Source organism: Photinus pyralis, unplaced genomic scaffold (assembly GCF_008802855.1).
Source record: "Photinus pyralis isolate 1611_PpyrPB1 unplaced genomic scaffold, Ppyr1.3 Ppyr1.4_LG6, whole genome shotgun sequence".
Lineage (NCBI taxonomy): Eukaryota > Metazoa > Arthropoda > Insecta > Coleoptera > Lampyridae > Photinus > Photinus pyralis.
The window spans coordinates 46,943,806-46,955,897 of record NW_022170663.1 but is presented as its reverse complement, the minus strand read 5'-3'; the positions used below and the strand labels follow the sequence as shown (position 1 = coordinate 46,955,897).

General features: G+C 35.5%; 1 long non-coding RNA gene across 3 annotated transcripts; it reads right to left on the bottom strand.

Moving 5' to 3' along the window:
* Positions 1-1,791: 1,791 nt before the first annotated feature.
* LOC116175078 lies at positions 1,792-3,337 on the bottom strand. Of its 3 annotated transcripts, none has more exons than XR_004146238.1 (4): positions 3,232-3,337; positions 2,810-3,173; positions 2,510-2,751; positions 1,792-2,455 (listed from the first exon to the last, which is right to left on the bottom strand). It is a non-coding gene; the product is annotated as an uncharacterized LOC116175078 (long non-coding RNA). The 3 variants fall into 3 exon arrangements; XR_004146239.1 differs by having other exon boundaries at positions 1,792-2,167; positions 2,342-2,455; positions 2,810-3,335; XR_004146237.1 differs by having other exon boundaries at positions 2,810-3,333.
* Positions 3,338-12,092: the final 8,755 nt, after the last annotated feature.

Sequence of the window (12,092 nt, the reverse complement as noted above, 5' to 3'; positions counted from 1 at the left end):
AGAAATTTTGTTTTGATCTTTTTGCCCTGATGTCCGATGGTCATTATTTTTTATCATCATAACACGTGTGCTGTGTCCATAATTTTTCGTACGTACTCTTCACAGCAGATTTCTAACAGTAGGTGAATGGACTGGCTGCAGCCATTACAAACAAACTACAATTTATGTATGACAAAAAAAAAAGCACGCTGATATTGATAAAACCAGTGCAATGGAACCTGTGGCGTTGATACTTAACATTAGGCGCCAAGACATAATTAGAATGAGATGGAAGTGAGTATTTTCTATAAAGGTTTGTTACACTTAAGAAATAAAATGCGAATATAAGTTTCTCTCCAACCGATTTATTAAAATTTACAAAGTAATCTTTTAATAATAATAATAATATTTATTAGTATTTTAGTGCGGTTCTTGCCAAATACGTTTTAAACTAAGGTTTTACAAATTGATAGAATTCCTCCATATTATAAAAACAATTTGACACCAATAATTCTTTTAAATTTTGTTTATAGTTTATTTTTTTCGAGGATGTATTAATAAAACGTGATAGCGAGTTAAAAATTTTAGTTGCGTTGTAACAAAAGTTCTTCTCAAAAAGTGATGTCTTGTGGGATGTTGCTTGTATTAATTTTTTATTTCTAGTGTTATAGGTATGATCAGCGGTTTTGAAAATTGATTTGTGTGCGTAAACGTATGAGCAAATTTCCAATATGTAAGTATTCACCATCAGTCATGATTTTCAGCTCCTTAAAGTATTCTCTACAAGATTGTTTGTAGCCTAAGTTGCATATTATGCGTATTGCACGCTTCTGAAGCCTCAGGATTCTTTCCACACTATGACAATAGCCCCAATTGATAATATTATATCTCACGTGAGAGTGAAAGTAGGAGTGGTATACCATCAATAATACTTCACGACTACATATATTTTTTAAAACACTAAGAGTGTAACAACATTTTTGAAGTTTCAGGCAGACAGTATCTACATGCGGGGACCAACGAAGGTGAGAGTCAAGAGTTAGTCCTAATTTTTGGTAGACGAAGCGCAAGGTTGGCCTAAAATTGAAATAACACCGGCAGGATTTCGAGTATGCGTAAAGTGAATAACACTAGTCTTGCTATGATTAATAATTAGCTTATTATCTTTACACCACGTACAACATCTATCAAAAATGAATTGAGTTTATTTGCCAAGGATTCTTTATTTCGAGATTTAATTAGGATGTTAGTATCATCCGCGTAACATGTTACAAATATTTCGTCACTTTTACATTTACCAGAAATAAATGATGGAAAATCGACAAACAAGGTTGGACCCAGGATAGAACCCTGTGGAACTCCAGATGTGACATACACAAGTACTTCTTTCCCCCGATGGCATTTTTACAATTTGAGTTCTATTTGATAGATATGATTGAAATAAACTTAGAACATTCCCACGGGCACCGTATACGTTGAGATAAAAGGCCTAAACTCCGTACAATCTGCGCATGCGAAAGAAACGTCAAAGTTGCAATGTTATTAATTAAAATGTAGGTTAGGTTATTGTTTTCATCACAGGCTGTTATAATGAATAAACATATTCGTAAATCGTAATGTACATTTAAACTCACAGACTTTTGACGTTGTTATACCAAGAGCCATGTTTCGCTGCGGCAGTATAAAATTCGAAAAGGACAGTATAAGCCCCATGTTCACAAATCGTAACCCAAGACATTTCAAATACCTACGAATCGCTAATAAACCGGACGGCTACTACGGTGATAAAACTGGAACGCTCCTACTGGCATAAATATACAAATTTGCTTTCCTACCGCCTCCAATAAGACAGCCCGATTGTAGATGACAACCGACACAAACAGGCCGTCACTTAACTTTATTGTTTGTGCATTACATCAATGGACCCGACACTCACCGCTAGCACGAAGGAATGGCCCGTCAAAACCCGGCTGTATAAGACCATGCACCAAGTCGTTGGCGTACGTGAACGTCCCTGCATTCAATTTAATGTTTGCTACTTGTAGGTTTCAGTTCTTAGTACAAAGATGCCTTGCAAACGGTCCGACAGAGTTTATGTGCGATTGCAAACCCGAACACAACGTCAGTAAGGTCGCAAAGTTTCTAATGTGCTCCAAGATTTCAATTTGAAATTGCCAATTCACTATAACTAAGGTGCCCTTTTTATTATTCTGTAATTTATTATTATTTAATGTTTAAAATATTGGTAAGCAATAAAAAGTTTACATATTTATCAAATTTATTGTTCTTGAAACCCATTAACTTCTTCTTAAAAAATCAAATAAACGGTTTTTCATGCAATTTAGAAATTAGTAATAAGCACCTTCTTTGGAAGAACCTTTGAGTTAGAAACAGGGAAGCATCTCGACAGACTGAACGTAGGGCTTTCTATCACTTCATTGCAGCGACCCAATACTCAGCCTTCTCTTTACAGAAACTATGGAAGCACAAGTACAAATAAAACTTTATTGTAAATTATGCAGCTATTTACCTAATAGGTCCACAATTTAAGATCGATTCACATTATCTGTCAAGTCAGATTATATCCCACGGGTTTGGTAATCTTTCTCTCGTCCACGGCTCTCTTGACTATTCCGGTTCAGACAATTTCAAATTGAAATCTTGGAGCACGTTAGAAACTTTGTGACCTTACTGCCGTTGTGTTCGGGTTTGCAATCGCACATAAACTCTGTCGGACCGCTTGCAAGGTATCTTTGTACGAAGAACTGAAACCTAAAAGTAGCACACATTAAATTGAATGCAGGGACGTGACCGTGTGACGTTCACGTACGCCAACGACTTGATGCATGGTCTTATACAGCCTGGTTTTGATGGCCCATTCCTTCGTGCTAGCGGTGAGTGTCGGGTCCGTTGATGTAATGCACGAACAATGAAGTTACGTGACGGCCTGTTTGTGTCGGTTGTCATCTACAATCGGGCTGTCTTATTGGAGGCGGTAGGAAAGCAAATTTGTATATTTATGCCAGTAGGAGCGTTCCAGTTTTATCACCGTAGTAGCCGTCCGGTTTATTAGCAATTCGTAGGTATTTGAAATGTCTTGGGTTACGATTTGTGAACATGGGGCTTATACTGTCCTTTTCGAATTTTATACTGCCGCAGCGAAACATGGCTCTTGGTATAACAACGTCAAAAGTCTGTGAGTTTAAATGTACATTACGATTTACGAATATGTTTATTCATTATAACAGATACCAGCTTGTGATGAAAACAATAACCTAACCTACATTTTAATTAATAACATTGCAACTTTGACGTTTCTTTCGCATGCGCAGATTGTACGGAGTTTAGGCCTTTTATCTCAACGTGCACCGTATTTGTACAGTTTTTCTAGTAGTAAATTGTGATTCACCGTGTCAAAAGCTGATGAAAGGTCTATAAATAAGCCCACAGTGCTAATTCCTTTGTCTACCGCTGTAACAATTTCCGAAACAAATTCACACAAGGCGGTGTCGGTCGATTTATTTTTTACAAATCCATGTTGAAAACGATTAATAATATCAAAACGTAAAAGGTAGTCCCTTAATTGTGAATTAATGGCATGTTCAAAAACCTTTGAGAAGCTCGATAATAAGCTTATAGGCCTATAATTATTAATGTAGTGGGGATCATTCTTCTTGAACAGCGGTTTTACCAGAGCACACTTAAGTTGCGTTGGGAACACTCCGGTCACAAAAATAAGATTTAATATAAAACACAGTGGACTGGCAATTGCATGTTTGCATTTTTTTAAAAGATTTGAAGACACTTCGTCACAACCATATGAAAAAGACGATTTAAGCGCATCAATAATAGAGATTATATCCAAAGGAATAAGTGGTTTAAAAAATAAAGACGAAGATAATGCTACAGACAACTGCGGCACAGAATGAATTAAATTTGATTTGCTGTCTGTGTATAATTTAGTAAAATGAACACTAAACAAATTTGCAGCTTCCTGATTATTCACTAGACTGCCTCTGTCATAAATTTGTATTTGGGTTCCTTTAGTATTATTTCTATTGGTTAAGCTATTAACAATATCCCAAGTGGTTTTCGTTTTGTTATTAGAATTCAAAATTTTGTTATTATAATATCGCTTTTTTGCAACAAGAAGTTGCGTCTGATACAACTTATGAACGTAACGGTGAGCTTCTTTAAATCCTATGTGTAGTTTTGATAAATCACTAAACATTATAACCTTCTTTTTAAGTTTCAGTAGATCACTATTCATCCAAGGACACGTACTCTTTTTATTCGGCAAACATTTTGTTAAAGGAAAGCATTCGTTGAAGGTATACTTAAATTTCTTAAAAAATATATGAAATGCATCATCCGAAGTAGATTGCGCATAAACTTCATTCCACTCTTCAGATAGCAATGAATTACAAAAACGATTATAATTAACGTTGGAAAACTTCCTTCGTCTAAATGTATTATCTAATTTGGCAACATTTCGAGTACTAGAAACTTTAAGTAGCTGAGCATTGTGATCTGATAAGTCTAGGTTAATATTAAGGACAGTGGACGAAGATAGATTTTTAGTAATAAAAAAATTGTCAATACATGTTGCAGATGTCTTAAAAACACGAGTAGGTTCTTTTAGAGTTGGTAACAGAGCAAAGGCAGCAGTTTTTATAAAACATTTAAGGCCGATTCAGAGTTCCGTAACGGTAAGAGGTACGAAATAAGAAATAAACGGTAAAATAAGAACTAAACGGTAACGTAAATCCGTAAGAGGTAAAGGAAGACCGTTTGTGTCATATGTTGTCAAACTGACGTTTGAGATTGTAGTACCAATCATATTTCATATTGCCTAGCAACATCAACTGACATCCATATAATTGTGTTAAACTAAACTACTGTCAGATCAAACAAATCAAGTAATCGACTTTTGCTTTCATTTGAATGCGTGCAACATTCTAATGAAAAATTGTATGGCATATTAATAAAAAAGAGCAGTATGAAATAAAATGTTTTACATTATTTGTATGTTAAATCAGTTAACGTTACTCCGCAAGGTTCCATAATTGCACCGCTGCCGATGATACTATCACAGTTACATCCACTGATCTTACTAAAAGTGGGGAACAAGATTATAATCCTGCGGTAAAAAAGTGGACTACTGTCAATCGATTGGTAATAAACGACAGTAAGACACAAAAAATTGAATGCACTATGGGAAGTTTCGTCGAGATTAAAATGATAGATTTTGTGAAAAATTAATTTTAGAAACATATCGCGTACCTGCGCTTAGGCAACAGTTGTTTTAATTTGAAAAGATTTGCGTTTTCGGTTATCGGTAACAAAAATAATGACGCCGTCGGGAGAACCACTGACGTATGTATCTACCTGTTATCGCGCCACTGTTACCTTGCGATGCCAGTTTGGCAGTCTGTAGTCGCAGAGAAATAGTGTAGTGAGAAAGTTCTTTTTTTATGAGTAACTGTAATCGACGCGTGTTCTATACAGGTTTATTTTTAAAAAAATGTACATGGGTATGTCGTGTAATTTAAAAAAAGCTCTTTTTCTAGTTTGCCAATGTATCCCTAAGTAAATAGGGAACACGAAAAACAATACGGAAATCGTAAATTAAATATCGAAAGCGACTAAAAGTACTCACAGATACACTAGTATCATCATCGCTCTGTAGTGAGAAGAAACTTTAGCTCAGCTCTCTCAGTTTCATACCGTCATTGAAAGGAACTGGCTGCCTTTAAATTTCCTAAGTTTTCGTAGTGGAAAATCGACATTAACTGCAATCAACTCATTTGCTAAGGGCAATGACATGAATTTTTACTGCAAAATATGGCATTTACGGGATCTACTAACACGAAATTTGAGATTAAAATATGAAACTCCAGGAAAGATTGCCGGTCACAGAACACTGGATCCTGGTCTACAATCTATGTTTTTCTTAAGATGCGACTTCCGGGATACTATCGTGGCAATTTTGAACGAATAGTTTTCTTCATCAACATTGGCACGATCCTATTCCGGAAGGCGCTCGCATCTTAAGAAAAACATAGATTACAAATCGGCATATGGTGTGCTGTGACCGGCAATCTTTCCTGGCCATTACCACTATACACAATCTGCATTTTAAAAGTTCTGTTTTCCGAACGACAAGCCATTCAACTATAAAACTTTAGTTTCCAGTGCGACTAGCATTTCTAGTAATGTCGATAATTAAATAGTAAAGGCAGTCTCAGTGTTGAGAGAGCAGTTTGGAAAATCCATTGCACACATGGCTAATTGTAATGCTGTTCCCGTGTCGGAAAACTTTTAATTTTATCTACACGCCAGGACACAAAACTAACAATGTTGTGTATGAAAAAGCATTGCAATAAGCACTACGTTTTCGAAATATTTATTTCAATTCGAATTGAATATTTTATAGCTGACAGGACAACGTCCGTCCGTCGGGTTAACTAGTTAATACAATAATTTTAAACTGAAATTTCGCGTTAGTAGATTTCGTAAATGTCATATTTGTAATAATAACTTGTTCTTTTCAATATGCTTTAGATAATTTTCGCTTCTTTGGGTCATACAAATCCTTTTGCCCACCCGTTCGTCTGTGTGCTATAACTGCCACATACTTTTTATAGCTTAATTTTTGTCCGTCCGTCCGCCTGTTGTTCGTGAGCAAAGTTCATCAAAAATTGTTTTAAGCAAACTCGCCGGAAATGTTATTTAATTATTTACTTACTCTTAGTTAAATGTCCGAACGACTATGTTCTACAAAAATGGCTGTAGTGCTTACAAAAATATCACTATAAAGTTGCAGTGTTGAACGTATTGCTTTGAACTATCAATAAATCAGCTTACTTTCGAATTTAGTCTCGGAATCAATTCGTTCGTCACTGATAAACTCCCAGAGACCTTAAGTCCCTATTGACATATTCTTGTGCCAGACTCTTTGTCTGTTAAAATGTTTCCAGCTACAATGTGAACACAGTTTAGTTTCTAGATGTTTCATATCGCTTAGTGTGGTTTAAAGTAGTATTAAAGTGTATAAAAATCGCATATATCATCTATGATATTATTTTTCCCCACCAATGTAGATATATGGGTAAATAAAGTATTATTTTCATCCCAGAAAAAAGTCTGTTGCCGTTGTCCGGGCTGCGTATTGGCAATCTGTACTATTATTCAGAGGAGCTCTGCTCTGATTCGCAGTATACTATGGCTCCACGTTATGCGCAATTTGATAATACATTATATACTGCGATTCAGAGCACCGATGTGGTTTAGTGCTTGTTTTATTACTAAAATTAACACCCGTTTTTTTCAAATTTGGCTTTCACTCCATGTTCTACTAGTTCCAATTCGATCATTAAAAACGTATTCTCGTTGCACATTTTACCCAATACCTATTTATAGATCGTGCAGTTTGAGAACCTTAATTACACACAAACAACGAAAAATATACTTTTCTTGCAAAGCGCTTTATAGAAACCCATGTTTCAGAGCTCTAAAGTTTAAACCATATCGGTGCTCTGAATCGCAGTATATAATGTATTATCAAATTGCGCATAACGTGAAGCCATAGTATACTGCGAATCAGACCAGAGCTGCGCTGAATAATGGTACAGAATGCCAATACGCGTCCGGGCTGTTTTTAGCACGATAACACAAAATTGAATGGGACAAATTGCGTACATTTTTTCAGTCCTTGCCTCGTGGTAATAGTTTTTACTGGCTCTAGGAGATGACAAGCTCGCCTGACGGCTCGCTAGTCAACTTCTCCTATCGCCAGTAAAAACTCACTTACCTGGCTAATAATGTAAAATACTATTTTAGCGGCAGGATGCGTAAAATTAAGAATTACGAAACTCCTAGCTGTCCTTGCCAAAAGGAGGACTTGCAAAACGATTATTTCTAGTAATCCTGAGTCCTGACACATATTCCCGACATGCGTTTATATTGCAATTTTCCTTATAAAGTTTTGATAACTAAAATCTTTCGAATTTTACGATTTTTAAATGAAAAAAATGAAGGAGTTAAACTAAACTGCGGTGTTTCGGAAGATTCTTATTTTGCTAGGTATTAATTACCGTTACTCAGGATATATTATTATTATTAACGTATGAAACCATATAGAAAAGTGAAGACATATTTATTTTATTTTCATGGTGTTAGGTCAATCGTCTTCTTGTGACCAGTCATGCAAATTATATAATAGACCGTTACACTGTTCCGCAGGTTTGATATTTGGTTTACTAGAAACTAACAGTGAGGTGTCATCAGCATATAGTGTAATATTAATCGTAGGTTCTACTTTAATGATATCATCTATAATAAGAGAAACAGTATAGGTCCTAGAATCGAACCTTGTGGAACACCTTTATTAATCACTAAACATTCCGAATTAGTAACGGAGATATTAACATACTGTTTCCTGCCTTTCAGATACGAAACTAGCCAACTGTAGGGTGTTCCTTTTATCCCCAAACATTCCACTTTATGAAGTAAAGTATCATGATCCACGCAAATCATGTTCAGTAGGTTCGTAGAATGAGGGAATGGCGCTACTCGTAGTTTTTGATGTTTGGAATCCATGTTGTTGGGGGCTTATAATGCCATTAGCATCCAAAAATAAGTTTAGCCGATCGAGGTAGCAATATTCGAAAATTTTTGAGAAAACAGACGGTAATGGGACGATAGTTTGTCTCTGTTTTTGTAGCATCGCCTTTTTTAGGATTGGAATTAGTTTCCCCATTTTTAAATAATCCGGAAAGTGACCTTCACAGAACGACAAGTTGACTAAGTAAGTTAAGGGAGACACTATACACGGTAGAATTTTTTTAATCAGAAATACTGGTATTTCGTCAAATCCACAAGACGTCGCGCTTTTAAGTTTAAGTTTTAAGAGACTGAGTAATTCTTGACTGTTAAAAGGGTATAAAATTAATGACTTATTACTAGGGGTGGCATGTTTGAGATAACGGCTATTGGGTGGAGTTTGGGCAACGACCTGAGACGGAGCATTTTTGTTTAATATTAACATATTTGCTATATCAACTGGATCTGATTTGGTAACTTGATCTTCGGATATTAGAGGATAACTATTGTTTTTAGTTTTGCTATTGTTAGAGAGGGTATTGATTAATTTCCAAGCAACTTTCGTGGGATTGTGAGAGGATTCGATAATGTTTTGATAATAACTCCGTCGTGTCCTATTTATGAGATGAATGTGTTGCTTCTACCTTTTGAGCATAGATTTTATTAAGTGATGGATAGATTTTAGATAGTGCATGAATTACAAAAATTGACAAACACGTGATCAATAGTTGTACCATTGCTAGCTCCCAGCCTAGTTGGCCATTTAACTAAATTGAATCGTATATCGAAGGCTTCCAAGACATGTAATAACTTGGCGTACTCGTTGCTCGCTTTTCTACTGTCTACATTAAAATCACCACATATAATAAAATAAATATTTGGTTTAAAAATAAGGTGTAGTATACAATCAAGGTTATGAAGAAACATGTTAAAATTACCAGAGGGGGATCTGTAACAGTTTAGACAAATAAATGTATGATTGAGTTTATCACCAAATGTTACACAACAGAACTCCGAGTTTTTGACAGAACAGTAGTCTGTTACGTCGATTCTATTAAAGTTAATGCTATTGTTGATCCAAATTCCCACGCCACCACCTTTTGAAGTGGGAGATCGTGTGTAGCTAGTGGCTAATACAAAATCTTCGAAGTGAACTAAATTTATAGTTTCGGGAGTTTTCCACAGCTCTGTTAAACAAATTATATCGATACTTTTATACAGATTAATTTCTAGCTGAATTTCAGATATTTTATGTTCGTGTAAACTCTGAGTATTTAGTAGGAATAGGTTTGGGCAAAAGGGTACATTTACAGAGTTGATTTCTGGTACGTCAAGCATATGAACCTGACTTAGATAAATATGATTTGGCCAGATAGCTGGGTCCATTGCTTTTCTAAAATTGTGTTTATAAATATGGATTTTACAATGTTGTATAGGCTTGGAGACCAGACTATTTGGATATAGAAATGTAGCTTCAGGAAAATAGGATTGAGCCACCTTGATCAACTCAGTAATGTCTATATTTTGATTAATATGGTGTAAAGAAATTTCTATAAGCGTTTGCATTCTACATCTAAGTGGGGGTTTCACAATTTCGTTATTGGGATGATTAATCGGTTCGAGTTGAAAAAAAGATCGATTGTTAATAAGATGACTTTTTTTCAACTCGCTTTATAAAAAATTAGTAATTAAGGGATAAATAAGATTATTTTCATTGATAGAAGAGGATTGATATGTTTCCAAAACAGGATTATAATTATTATAATTAGAGTTGTTCATAAGTTCTAGAATATGACTGCTGACCTTTTTCAAGAGTTTATTTTTACCTCTTTACCATCACATGGAGTACATAGCATCTTGCTGAATATTGGTCAGGGTTACTTGACTATTTCTCACTTTGTTTGAATTATAAACATAAATATAAGCGAAGCGAAATATTGCACGTCTGCATACGTGAATTGATCATATACTCTACAAATCTACAGCTTCGCAGCTCCTGAAACCTGGCAATGCTTCGCCACTCTGAGAAGTCCTACTTGATTAACCGAGATGGGGCCAGGGACGTGCGCATTCTTCCAAACGGACGTCTGATAGCGACTTCTCCCTACCGAACTAAGCGGTACGCGCACCGTCGGTGGAAACTATGGTATCAGCTACCTAAAGAGAAGAAAAGACACCACCTAAAAAATGCGAGCCAAGTCGATACTCTGAACAAGTGAAGTACCTATTATGATACCAGCCTTCTATAGTTTTGTCACGAAGATTTTTGCAAAAGATATATCTTCTCGCTGAGGAGTATGGTACCCAGCGTGAACAGTAAAGAAGAGCGTTTTTGTAAAACCCGCTGGTTCACATCCGGGTTCGGATATAGATATTTGTAAATGTCCAGTGGGTTGGGTTGGTAGAACCAGCCTTGCCTGACACCCCCCTGCTTAAAAATAAAGGTCAAAAATAAATCTCTATATATAAAAATGAACCCCTGTTTTTTCTGGTCACGCAATAACTTTAGAACGACTTTGCATCTTTTTTTTTAAGTTTTCTAACACTGTGTAGGAGGTTCTTACGGCAAAATTGGAGAAAACTTAACGACTATTTAAACATCGCGCGTTTGACGGTGCGGCGGCAATTGTTTTATCAGCTACATCGATCGGCATATATCCGTCAAAAAATTAATTTGTGTGCTGTCAATTCGATCGGAAAGTTTATCCAGATTTCAGTGAGTTTTTTGATAAATGTGGATGTTATTTCATCGCAATCACGCCTTTTATATTAAAAGTTTGATATACCTAATATCCATTTTTGGTAGGTAAGTGTTGTGATAGACTAAACACGTGGTATACATAGTTATACAGAAACACTAGGGAGTTCATTTCTATTTTCAGTTGAATTTTAGTTTTTTGTAGATGCTACTAAGTAGACGTACCAACATGGTACAAACTTAGGTCGCAGAATTCGTAATCCTACAAGTCAAACATACCGGATGGTGCACGGTAAGTAGGAACATAGGGATTTAACATGGGAAATTAGTTTTATGCAATATTCTGCCCTACTGTACATTTTACAGAAAAAACTGTAGAGTTTAAAGTTGTTCAAAATTAAAAGGTGCATAAAAAACTGGTTTGACATGCTTTATTAAGTTTTTGATATACCCGCAAATTTAAAAATAAATTTCAACATTTCTGTTATTAATGGCAATTCATAAAACAAAAGTCATGGCTATTGCTACTAATAACAAAAGCTTAATAATAAAACATGTAAAAACAGTTTTGTATGCATCTTTTAATTCTGAACAACTTTAAACTCTACAGTTTTTTCTGTAAAATGTACAGGAGGGCAGGATATTGCATAAAACTAATTTCCCATGTTAAATCCCTATGTTCCTACTTACCGTGCACCACCCGGTATATACAAGTAAGTCCAACTGACTAGCAGAAATGTCCCTTTAATCCCTGTCGAGCTGCATTTAATTACAACGTAATCTATTACAGTTTACAGTAAATCGTTGCTAT